We start from the raw sequence: 13998 nt of genomic DNA on the forward strand, positions 1-13998 counted from the left end.
CCCCGCTATCTCCTGGGACCTGTGTGTTTCCCAGGAGACAGCGCGGAGGGACAGGAAGAAGCATAGACTCCCATGGGAGTCTATGACGGAAGTGGGTGCAAATACCTGTCTTAGACAGGTATCTGCACCCCCCTCCCCCCTGAAAGGTGCCAAATGTGACACCGGAGGGGGGGAGGGTTCCAAAAAAGCGGAAGTTCCATTTTTGTGTGGAACTCCGCTTTAAGTAACGCCTTTTTATAATCAACTGTCTGCTGGACACTTGTTTAATGAATATTTAGCTGTTGCTGAATTCTTGTTAATTAGGACTTTGTTGTCTGAAATTTAGCTTTGCGCCTAAGACTTTCATTGGGGTGTATTCATTTTTGCATCATGGTCTTGATTGAATTTGTTAGGAAAAAAACTTTATTTTGTGTGTGCAAATTAACAAATCTTGGTTGCAATCAACAGCCCGCATTTGTGAGAGTATTTTGTAGTATAGTGTCCCATATTGACAATGCTGCTGTCCAAAGGTGTCTCCTTTTCTTCTCCATCCAGAGTGGAGACACCCTAATACAGGAGGTGTGTTACTGACCAGATCACCAGGTGAAAAAAAAAAAAAAACGCCTAAAATAGAAAACTAATACAGACACCACATCTAATGATTGGTAAGCTGAAATGTATGTCATTTTTTTGTTGTTTAATACCACTTTAATTTTAAAGCATTTGAGAAATAGAAAAGTTTGGACATCTGTATAATAAAGTCATAAACTAACATAACGTTTATTCTCTGACACTTTAACACACTTTCAGTAATCATGGCTAAAGCACAAGGATCTTTTAATGTCTTTGTATCTTAATCCAAATAAACCTACCACCCACCGCAATAATGACGGGAACACAACCTCCATTATCATTAATCCTAGCAGAAATACAAGACTATCTGACTGACCGAGCTCAACAAACATGATATATATACCTGCAATCAAAGCTCTTATTCCCTCGAGGAGCGACTTACACTGTAACATAATACAGAGTCCTAATGTCAGCCATTGTGAGTCATTCTAAGTGTCACTTGCTGAACCAATCCCATTCCTGGGAATAACAATGTAACAATCCATCATACAAAATAATTGGCTTGTAAGGGTAGAGAGCTGATTACTGCCTATCCAGCATTCTCTGCAAAGCATCAGTAAAACATAACGTCTTGTTTCTGTAATCATGGCCATTCATTGTAATCACAGGCTACACTGCTTCTAAGGGCACATAGTAAAAAGAATACTAAATGGTATGTAGAAGCAGTTATAGATGAATATAGGTGGACATCGGACATACTGTGTATGGTGCACATAGGACCTGCCTTCCGCTATCCAATTAATTGAAAATTGGACCAATGAAAACGTTTTGAATGTATATACAGTGGTAAGAAAAAGTATGTGAACCCACTGGAATTAACTGGTTTTCTGCAGTAATGTGCCACAAAATGTCATCTGATCAGTGGCGGCTAGTGCTCAATATTTTGGGTGCAGAGGGCGGCAAACAAACCTGCTCCCCTCACTCGCACATACCGCCACCCATCCCCTGTCCCCCATGTCCTGCTGGAAGGTGAACCTCCGCCCCAGTCTCAAGTCTTTTGCAGACTCTAACAAGTTTTCTTCTAAGATTGCCCTGTATTTGGCTCCATCCATTTTCCCATCAACTCTGACCAGCTTCCCTGTCCCTGCTGAAGAAAAGTATCCCCACAACATGATGCTGTCACCACCATGTTTCACGGTGGGGATGGTGAGCTCAGAGTGATGTGCAGTGTTTGTTATCCACCACACATAGCATTTTGCTTTTAGGCCAAAAAGTTCAATTTTGGTATCATCTGACCAGAGCACCTTCTTCTACATGTTTGCTGTGTCTCCCACATGGCTTCTCACAAACTGCAAACAGGACTTCTTATGGCTTTCTTCTTGCCACTCTTCCTTAAAGGCCAGATTTGTGGAGAGCACGACTAATAGTTGTCCTGTGGACAGATCCTCCCACCTGAGCTGTGGATCTCTGCAGCTCCTCCAGAGTTACAATGGGCCTCTTGGCTGCTTTTCTGATTAATACTCTTCTTGTCGGGCCTGTCAGTTTAGGTGGACGGTCATGTCTTGGTATGTTTGCAGTTGCCATACTCTTTCCATTTTTGGATGATGGATTGAACAGTGCTCCGTGAGATGTTAAAAGCTTGGGATATATTTTTATTACCTAATCCTGCTTTAAACTTTTCCACAACTTTATCCCCAACCTGTTGGGTGTGTTCCTTGGCCTTCATGATGCTGTTTGTTCACTAAGGTTCTCTAACAAGCCTCTGAGGGCTTCACAGAAGAGCTCTATTTATACTGAGATTAAATCACACACAGGTGGACTTTATTTACTAATTAGGAGACTTCTGAAGGCAACTTGTTCCACTAGATTTTAGTTAGGGGTATCAGAGTAAAGGGGGCTGAATACAAATGCACACCACACTTTGCAATATTTATTTGTAAAAAATGTTGAAAACCATTTATCATTTTTTTTTTTGGTCTATCACATAAAATCCCAATAAAAACATTTTTGTTTTTGGTTGTAAAATGACAAAATGTGGAAAATTTCAAGGTGTATGAACACTTTTTCAAGGCACTGTAGACATTTCAAACCGTGTATGAGTAGGCTTAGGCTGAATGCATCAATGTACAACTTGGGTACAACCAGCCTGCTGGATTTCCTTGCGATTATAGGGCCTGCTATAGCCGCTAGCAATATTCACTGTCTTCTACGCCCCCCATATGAATTTCCCGTGTGAACCCATAGACTAATTACTTCAAACGAAAACTAATTGGAACCAGCAGTTTGAACACCTGGAGTCCAATTGATGAAATTAATTTGGAGGTGTGGTTTAGAGCTACTTTGAATAATAAAAGACACTCAAACATTTTAAGATTGCTGTTGATAAGAAGCATCAGGTGATCTGAACCATGCCTCGCAAAAAGGAGCTCTCAGAAGACATAAGATTAATAGCAGCTGATCTGCAGAAGGCTGGAAAGCGATACAAAGCAATTTCAAAGTGTTTAGGCATCCATTGGTTGACAGTTAGACAAACTATCTATAAATGGAAATTGTTTAGTACTGTGGCTACTCTTCCTAGAAGTGGTCACTCAACCAAGTTGACTCCCAAGGCACAACCCAGAATCCTAAATGAGGTAAAGAAGAAACCAGGAGTAACAGCTAAAGGCTTGAAGACATCACTGGAACTGGCAAACATCCCTGTTTATGAGTTTACCATACATAATTCTTTGAACAGGCAGGGTGTCCATGGCAGAACACCACAGAGGAAGCGCCTGCTCTCCAAAACAAAGCATTGCTGCGTGACTGAAGTTAGCCAAAGAGCACCTTGGCAAACCACAATGCTGTTGGGAAAACGTTTTTTGGACTGACGAAGCAAAAGTTGAATTGTTTAGGAAGAATTCTCAGCACTATGAATTCCGCAAAAAGGGCACAGCTTACCAACATCAGTAGTATGGTGGAGGGAACCTCTTTACTCTACTGGAATGCTTTAAATCATTTTCAGGTCTTGGGTAACCTGATTCAACCAATTCATTGGAGGTCAGTGGGAAAAATGCTACTTTTATTGGTGGCCAGTGGGAAGAATGCCCCCCTGAGAGATAGCTAAAAATATCATTGGCATCATGCCCCTGTCTCTGCCACGTGATGCTGGCCCCAGAAATATGCAGGCATTATCAAATATGAGGTCACTTAGACACAGCTAAAAGAAACCTTAGTAGCCTTTGGAAGACCCTGGGGGTCCCACGAAACTCTAGATGAGAATGGTTGTTTTTAAGGCTAGTAGGAAGTAGCTTGCAACTCTGTCTTCTGCTGCTTTGTGGCCTCCTTCCTACTGTGAAAGGCAACTTTCATTCCATCTGCTGAATTCTCAAAAACATTAAATAAATGAAAAATTTGAAAGGTGTCATGAAACTTAAATGCAATAGCTTTGACAAGTGTACAGGCCTGGGAACTAAAGTACAGAGATTTTATGCTAAAGTCCCTGAGATACAAATATCTTAAAAGACACCAACCTATACCAAAAACTGGACTATCAGTTTTGGGTAGGCTGAACTTTCAAACCCAAATCCACCAAAGACTTTTTTTACGCTTATGATAGACTTGTCCGGGGTAAAGTTTGCATTTGTTGTTTGTGACCCTGTTTGAGAAAAAAAAATGTCTCATTAAAGTCTATGTCCACATTGAAATTATTTCTCAATCACTTCCTGCTCTGACAAATCAAAACACTTCCCATGCTGCCAAAAACAAAATAAAATGCTTTGGATGGAGTTGGCCATTAAGGATAATTTATGGATGTAGTAGCCAGGATATACTTTGTGGGTGGAAAAGCTTATCGTAAAATTGAGCAATCAACATGGATTGCATTTACTTTTTAGTAGCACGAAATGCAATATTTTGTCCTATACAGCGGTGGTCATCATCCCTGTCCTCAGGGCCCACTAACAGGCCACGTTTGCAAGATAACTGAAATACATCACAGGTGATATCATTTGCTGCTCAGTGATTGCAGTATTCTAGTCTGCATCTCCCCAAGGTAATACATAAAACCTGGCCTGTTAGTGGGCCTTGAGGACAGGGTTGATGACCACTGTTTTACAGGATTGTTCCAGGGACTTTCTTTCATGAAACAATCTTACCTGAAAAATGGAATTAGCACAAAAGTCATATGCTAATAGCAATGTATAATTACTCTGGGGCTGTGAGGTGAGAGGCCCAGTGCAGCTCCCCCACCCATTGCCCTACCAGAAGTGTAGGTATGGTTGCCACCTCATCCCTTTAAACCCAAACACACATGAATTACACAGGTTCTGTGGCTGATTAAGATGGTAATTAAACTCACTTGATGCCTTATCTGCATTTAATTAGCCTCAGAACCTGTGTAATTCAAAAGTGTTCGGGTTTAAAGGGATGAGGTGGCAACTCTAAGTATAGGCCCCATTCAACAGCAAAACTGCTTCATCCACAATTACTAAAATGAACCATGGACAACTCATACTACATAGTTGGTAAGGTTGAATAAAGACACCAGTCCGTCCAGGTGTGTGTGTGTCTGTTTTCCATAGCAATGTACATTGTGTTCACTAAAAACACATCTAAAAATGTTTTGAACTTATCTACACTCTTCGCTGACACCACCAATTATGGAAGGGAGTTCCACAACCTTACCGATCCACAATAAAGAAACCCTTATGCAGTTTAAGAATGAACCGTTTCTCATCCAACTTCATTGTGTGGCCACGTCTTCTTTAGAGACCCAAGATTAAAAAATTTCCTCCCAATGCTAGTCACCACTTAGGGATTTGTATATTGCTAGCGTATGCCTTCTTATGTGTCTAAATTTTATTGCTTGTAGTCGTTCCTCCTAACTGAGGTCCTCCAGCTCTCAATATAAACCTGCAAAAATATGCTATATACATGTGCTTAGGATCTTGATTTTAGCTAGCAGTGTGGTGGTTTAAGGACTCATAAATACTAGCACGCGCACTTTACACTCCTTCCGTGACAGGTCATCACCCCCCTCCATGGAGGACTCTCCAACTTGTAGCAGTAATAACTCTCAGTGTGGGTAATTTGAAACAAATAAAGGCTTCATCGCGCATCTACACAAATGTTCAACAGGGATAAGCGTTTGTCAGACGACCAAAGGAAGCTTCACCCACTGCTCATGCATTTTAATTGTGCGATGGGGCAACTACTTCAGAACTTATTTTGCATATGTATATGTTAAACACATGTTTTAGGTTTGAGTATATTTTCACAGGGAATGTTGGAAATTCCAAACAACATGAACTTTTCTTCTATACAACACAAAGTTGTGATTACTGGAACACAATCCAGACTGTCCTTACATGACCCATCCAATAGACATGCAGGTGAATGGAAGAGAATGCCAACATTTTACATTATCTGGATCCTGTTCTGTACTTCACACAGCAGATTTGTTGAATGGGGATCTCTCATTTCATTATTAAATCAAACAGGGAGTAATAAAATCTATTTATCCAACAGCTAAACTGACTGGAACCATTTGAACGAATGATGAATTAAATATAACAAAAAGCAATGTTCCAGAAAAAACAAATATATATATCCCTGTACAAATACATTATAGACTGGTGACTGACATGGTACATGAGGAAGCCAGTCTTCCTTATCAGGAGTAAAAGATATGAATAGAAGGAAATACAATTCACAACAAAAAGCAATTTAGGGTGCACAAATAGTTCATACAGCTTGGTAGGAACACTCACACTAGCCGTAGACAGCACATCGGTATACTGTACGTGTTATCCAGTAACAGTCAACAAGAGCAATAACTTAGACATTGCACATCATCCCCACTGGCATCAATTCTTATTGGTATTGATATTTATTGTACTTTTGGACTTCTGGCACATCAGTATACAGTATATATACTGTATTTGCTTTACATATTTACTTATTATTATTTACTTGTGGTCCCTTTTCATTGGTCCTTCTTGATATTCCAGTGCCCGTCCAGGGAGTATCCTATGCATCCGCCACACTTAAGCGTTAAAGGATAAGTTCACATTTTTAGAAAAAATAATAAATGCACATATTTTTGCAAGAAAAATAATGTGCATTTTTTATTTTTTCCTTAAGGAGGCTGGAAAACATCGCACCTGTGATCAGTGGTGCAATGCCAGACTCTTGCAAACAAGCCCTGCAGCTTTCAGCCAGTACCAGAGCTTGAGAATGAACTATAAGGCCGCTCACCAGTGCCCTCACAGTCTATTTAGTACTAAAAGTTGTCAGCTGCAAAGGCTGACGGTACTTGTAGTTCAAGTCATTCACAGGAAACTGTGAATGAATGACATGGCCGTGTGTGCGAAGCTTCACACGGTCGTGTTATTTTCAAATAGTGACAGCGGGCGCTGAGAGGAGGAGAGGCTGCAGCTACTGGAACATATTACATGCTTCACCCTAAATACATGTAACATGTTTCGAAAGGTGAACTTATCCTTTAGGCCCCTTTCACACATGCGGACCGTTCATTTCATCAGTTCAGTCACATCGAAACAGATGAAGTATTCAACAGTGCTCATCAGTTTTTTTTACATCCACTACCAATACAAAAACGGATGAAAGACTGACCATTTGTCAGTTTACATCAGTTTTTCGTCCGTCCGATCATCCATTTCATTCGTCAACTAATCGATGAAAGATGGACAAACAGACAACATGTGTAAAAGGGGCCTTAAAGTGCGACCCACACGACTGACTTCAATGATATTATGATATATGTATTTTCATACTCTCCATGTAAAATAATACATGTGTTTTTGTTTTGTATAGCCACCGTTGCAGTTTTCTTCATGAGTCCTGAAGAAGCTCCAATGAGAAACACGTTGACCCATGAGGAATGATATAGGTACCTGTATTGAGGCAATGTAACCCTCTAACATATGTTTACTATACTAGAGCACTGTATTTCTAAAAATCCTAACTCGGTTTGCGAGTGTCGTCTCGCAAAACGAGCAGGATTTAGGCGGTGTGCAGTACCGCTTTTGGCCTGAGGTGGGGGGGGTGCCCGAGCCGATCGGCGCCGTTCGGAAATGCACGGAAAGGCCCGAGGACAGTTCGGCTGACCTCGGAAAGGCTCGTGAACAGAGTCTTTCCGAGGTTTGCCGAGGTCAGCCGAAGTGTCCCTCGGGCCTTTACAGCCGTTTCCAAGGCTCTCCGACACCCCCCCTCCCTCTGGCCGTATGCGGTATTGCACCCCATTGAAATCAATGCGGAACAAATTATTTTCGTTTCCATTGACTGCAATGGGAAAACTCGCTTTGATATGCGAGTACATTGGATTACGAGCATTCTCCTGGAACGGATTATGCTCGTAATCCGAGGTTCCACTGTATGTGGATATTTTGCATTTGGCATCTGTAGCACACAGCAACACAACTGCTTTATTGATGTTTTTCTATATTTTACTGTGTGTTTTTTTTTAACCTGTATGTTAAAAACATATTATATAACTTTTGTGCTCTCTCTTGCCAGTAAAGTCCAATTTGTTTTTTTTTTTTGTTTTTTTTGGTTCTATATGTGTAATCTGGATGTGGCATTGAGTGTCATTATACTAAGAGAATAAATAGGAATAAATTATTGCTCTGACACGCTAAAATGAAGTGAAAAGCTGATTGTCTGCTTTGTGTAATTAAACATTACTGTCTGCCATTAAACAGTCCTGGGGTAGAGAGTTCTAGAAGAAGAGACCCTGGAGAAGTCCTGGAGGTGAGCATGGGAGCAGGAGACAAGGCAACTAGAGATCAGGAGGTCTTTATAGGAGCACAAAAGACAGTTTGGGTGATATTTTGAAACAAGATTAGTGAAGTAGCAGGAGGGTGAGCATAGTAGTTGTGAGGGAATGGGGTCCTGGTACAGGTGGGTATGTGGGCATCTGGGAAGAGTTTGGTAACAGGGCCAAAAGAGGAAAGTATTGAATGTGGGGGATACAGGGTATGTTAGGTGAGGGAGATATCTGTACAATGGAGATGTCCCCATGAACGGCATCAATATGGTTTTTGAAAAGACTGGCAATCTCTTTGGCAGTGAGATAAGCAGTGAAGCAGAGAGATAAAGGTAGAGAAGAGACATGAGAACTGGAGGAGAGGGTGTTATTGAGTGATGAAATAGGTGTGTATGGGAGCCTGGCACCAGGAATTGTATTTTAGGAAGTCATCAGTAGCAAAATATAGAATATAAAGGTTAAGCCTCATACACACAGTCAGAATATCATACAGAAAATAACGCTTTCGAAGTGATCGTACGACTATCTGATCGTTAGTACAGCTCTCATCCGAAACTTTCCGCATGGAACAAACACGAAAAATTTTCTCATACGATACCAGGTTGTATGATTTTCAGTTAATCATTACAGTTTTCGCCCAAAAATACAATATAAATACATTACATCACTTATGAATTTTTATTCTGTCGCACAAGAATTTTCATACTTTCGTAGCCTATTCGTTTTCAATATGGAAATTAGCATGCAAAAAAAAAAAAAAAAATGGAAGATCATTCACCAGATAATCTCATTGTGTGTACTATGCTTTTGAGTGGCAAAGGTTTCTACTGTATAACTAAAAGAGCCTTTGCGCTACTATAAATAATAAATAAATAAATAAATAATATAGTGTGTTACAGATAAATAACTGAATAAACAATAATAAATACTATACGTATCAAACGTATAAGTGAAATACAAATGAAAGTGCAATATATATGCTGTCTGCAGCAAGATCTAATAGTGTCACAAACACATACGAAATATAAATAGAAAAAGTGATCTTGCGCAACAGTAAATAAGTGCTACATAAATCATGAACAATGTGAACCAAAGGTTGATGTAAACCAGTGAGTGGTAAATAAAAGTGATAAATAAGAAACCAAAAATGGTATATCAAACAAAGCATACCCCATAATGATGACGTGGAAGAAGTTTGTTTGAAACTTTTGCAAATTTATTAGAAATAAAAAAGGAAAAAAAATTACACGTACATAAGTATTCACAGCCTTTGCCATGACACTCAAAATTGAGCTCAGGTGCATCCTGTTTCAGGATTGTATTGGGGCACAGAAAAAGTTATGCAGCTTTGAAGGTCCCAATGAGCACAGTGGTGTCAGGTCACCTGAGACCAGGTGACAGATGCACTCTGTAGGAGTCGGAAGTGCACCGCTAAGGTAGTGGACCCTAGGACTGACTGCTGCAGATTGAACCCTGGAAGGTTCAGAAAGCAGGTCTACAGGATAACTAACATGGATCCCAGTGGGAGCTAGAGCATAGATTCCCCAGGGCACGGAGTCTAAGAGCCAGCGGGTGTTCACCAGAGCCTCTAGTGGTGAGGATGGACTGCGCTGCAGCCTGGCTCCAGGTCACGGCCCCCAGGGTCTCGCAGCTCACGCTCACCGTAGATTACAGGAGAAGAGGAAGGCAGCAGGCTGGAACGACAGGGAAGTAAGGGGTAAGCCAAAGGTCAGGGCGACTAGCAGACAAGGAGAAACATAACACGCCAAAGGTCAGGGTAACAAGCAGACAGGGAGAGTCAAGAACAGGCCAAAAATCGGTAACAGGAATCAGACGTAGGAAACACAGCAAGTACACACGGAGGCTAACACACAATGGTTGATCAGCACTGCAGACTTGCAGTGCGCAGGTTATATAGGGTTCCCTGATAGGACCTGGGGTGGGGCCATGCTAGAGGAGAGGTTATAAAACTAGTCAGGTGACGGTCAGCTGGTCTCTAGAGATGAACACATGGAGACAGGAAAGCTGACAGACAAACGCTATTGCATAACCATGACAAGTGGCCTCCATCTGTAAATGGAGCCACCAGGACTCTTCCTAAAGCTGCCCAGCCAAACTGAGCGATCGGGGAGAAGGGCCTTAGTCGTCAGGGAGGTGACCAAGTAACCAATGGTCACTCTGACAGAGCTCCAGCATTTCGCTGTGGAGAGGAGAACCTTCCAGAACAGGAGTCTTCAAACTACGGCCCTCCAGCTGTTGCAGAACTACACATCCCATGAGGCATTGTAAAACGGACATTCACAGACATGACTAGGCATGATGAGAATTGTAGTTCCTGAACAACTGGAGGGTCATAGTTTGAAGACCCCTGTTCCAGTAGAACAACCATCTCTGCAGCATTCCACCAATCAGGTCTGTATGCTGGAGTGGCCAGAGGGAAGCCACTTCTCAGAAAAAGGTACATGACAGCCCACCTGGAGTTTGCCAAAAGGCACCTGAAGGACTCAGACCATGAGAAACAAAATTCTCAGGTCTTATGAAACAAATATTGAACTCTTTGGCCTGAATGGCAAGCATCGTGTCTGGAGGAAACCAGGCACTTCTCATCACCTGGCCAATACCATCCCTACAGTGAAGCATGGTGGTGGCAGCATCATGCTGTGGGGATGTTTTTCAGTGGCAGGAACTGGGAGACTAGTCAGGATTGAAGGAAAGATGAATGCAGCAATGTACAAAGACATCCTTGATGAAAACCTGCACCAGTGCGCTCTGGACCTCATCCTGGGGAGAAGGTTCATCTTCCAACAGGACATCAACCCTAAGCACACAGCCAAGATAAGAAAGGAGTGGCTATGGGATAACTCTGTGAATGTCCTTGAGTGGCCCAGCCAGAGCTCAGTTCTGAACCCGATCTCTGGAGAGAGCTGAAAAGTGCTGTGAACCGACGCTCCCCGTCCAACCTGATGGAGCTAGAGAGGTCCTGCAAAGAAGAATGGGAGAAGCTGACCAAAAATAGGTGTGCCAAGCTTTTAGCATCATACTCAAAAAGACTTGAGGCTGTAATTGGTGCCAAAGGTGCTTCAAAACAAAGTATTAAGCAAAGGCTGTGAATACTTATGTACATGGGATTTTTTTCGTTTTTTATTTTGAATACATTTTCAAAGATTTCAAACAAACTTCTTTCACATTGTCATTATGGGGTATAGTTTGTAGAATGTTTAAGAAAATATTGAATTTAATCCATTTTGGAGTAACATAACAAAATGTGGAAAAAGTGGAGCACTGTGAATACTTTCCAGATGCACTGTACTATCTGTTGCAATACTTGCACAATGTTGGGCAACCATCACTTATGACTGCATGTATGAACTGCCAATAAACATTTTTGTCAAACCACTTGCTACGCTTTCCTTGGTGTATATCCCAGTGGGATACCATAGTACACTATGAAACTTCAGTATGTGAGTCAGATTTGAAGCAGTAAGATAACCTGGAGAAGTCAATTTTCTACAGGAAAAAGTAAAAATTTGCAAAGGGATCAGTAAAAATCGGGTCACAAAAAACATTTAATCAATTCAGTTGGATGTCACTCCAGTCTTGGGAATGTTGAAACAAATGCAGATGGAGCCAAAGGCTGCTTCAGATGAGGGTTTGGCTCTAGTGCCGGTAGTACCATTCATCTGGCATCATTGCAGCATATCATTTTAGCTCTTTATTTTCTTCCTGAACTGCAAGTGTTTTCAATTATAGAAAAACACAGCTCTGAACATTGCCTCCAACCAGTAATTGTAAACTCCAATTGCATTTAAAAATAACAACAGTAAGAGAAATGAGTCTTTTTATTCTTATCTTCTCTGGCCTAGAATAGTGAGTTTGCAGGAAGTTTTGGAAAAACCCTTTTGGTGCCCCAGGATAGGTTATGTCATCTGTTTACTTCTCGTCATGCATTCCGGTTATTTTACTTAAGAATACTCCAGTGTGACGTGAGAACGCAACATCTCACATTGTTTTCAGACAATTTGTATTTTTTTTTCTTTACACCAGGTCCCATCAGGATGTCCCAGGACATTAGATATTTCACAGCCAAAATATTTGAACCTTCATGGACAAATGGTTTCCATATGTGGAAATATCTCTGCAGTCTTGCACCAGTGACAAATGGTTATGGTATTGCTCAATGATACACAATTAACATGTATGATTGCAGCTGGAACCTGACGTAAGTATATTTACAATTACTTTTTATGCATTCTTGTTTCTAACTGGGATAGAGGTGGAGAGCAGCTAAACTTAAAACTCAAGTTGCCTTTAAAATTGGTGCTAGGTATGGTCGTCACCAATAGTATGACTTGTATGTATGGTCATCACCAATAGTATGACTTGTATGTATGGTTGTTACCAATAGTATGACTTGTATGTATGGTCGTCACCAATAGTATGACTTGTATGTATGGTCGTCACCAATAGTATGACTTGTATGTATGGTCGTTACCAATAGTATGACTTGTATGTATGGTCGTCACCAATAGTATGACTTGTATGTATGGTCGTTACCAATAGTATGACTTGTATGTATGGTCGTCACCAATAGTATGACTTGTATGTATGGTCGTCACCAATAGTATGACTTGTATGTATGGTCGTCACCAATAGTATGACTTGTATGTATGGTCGTTACCAATAGTATGACTTGTATGTATGGTCGTCACCAATAGTATGACTTGTATGTATGGTTGTTACCAATAGTATGACTTGTATGTATGGTCGTCACCAATAGTATGACTTGTATGTATGGTTGTTACCAATAGTATGACTTGTATGTATGGTCGTCACCAATAGTATGACTTGTATGTATGGTGGTTACCAATAGTATGAGTTATTTTGGTCTCAAAGTGGCATTCCACCCACATTTTTCACTCATCACCATGCAGCACTAATGTGCATCCATAAAATGAATTGGCGATGTATTATTTTTTCTGTTCACTTACCTGATTTAAGCCTATATCTAATTTCACTTCCTCCTTAAGCGGCCGCGCACGTCATTCCTGGTTATGCATTGGCTCCTGGGGGATCTTGGTCAGCTTGGCATGGCACTGCTCCTGTAACATTTAACATTGGCTTCTATGGAAATTCTTGGTCAGCTTGGCATGGCACAGCTCCAGTAACATTTAACATTGGCGTCTATGGAAAATCTTGGTCAGCTTGACATGACAAGCTGACAAGAGTGCACCTCACTGCACATGCGTGAGATTGGCAGGTGCATGCTGGGTAGCCAGCATGCACGGAATCCAGGAAGAAGGACACTGTGGCTTTAGATGCCCAAACTGGAGATAGCTGCACTGTGCAGGAACTTCACAAAGTAAGAAAGCAATGCTGCACAAATAGAAAACTGGGTATAGTTTACAGCATACCTTTGTTACATTGCACGAGGCATGAATATTCTAGGGGAATTTTTATCTTAAAACTCTGCTTTAAAAGAAACAGAATCTCAGCCAATTTTTGCTGCATCAACTGAAATTTGGGCTATGGATTGTCCTGTTGGCACGAACCAGCGCAACAAACTTCAATCTGAAAATATAAGTAGCCAGATGGAAGATTCTCAGCCAAACATTGACTGCAGCCAACCAGATTTGGTCACTGTTTGAGTATTCTGACAGCCGTGGGTGCAGTGGCTTTCAGGG

Source organism: Aquarana catesbeiana, linkage group LG03 (genome assembly GCF_042186555.1).
Source record: "Aquarana catesbeiana isolate 2022-GZ linkage group LG03, ASM4218655v1, whole genome shotgun sequence".
Taxonomy (NCBI): domain Eukaryota; kingdom Metazoa; phylum Chordata; class Amphibia; order Anura; family Ranidae; genus Aquarana; species Aquarana catesbeiana.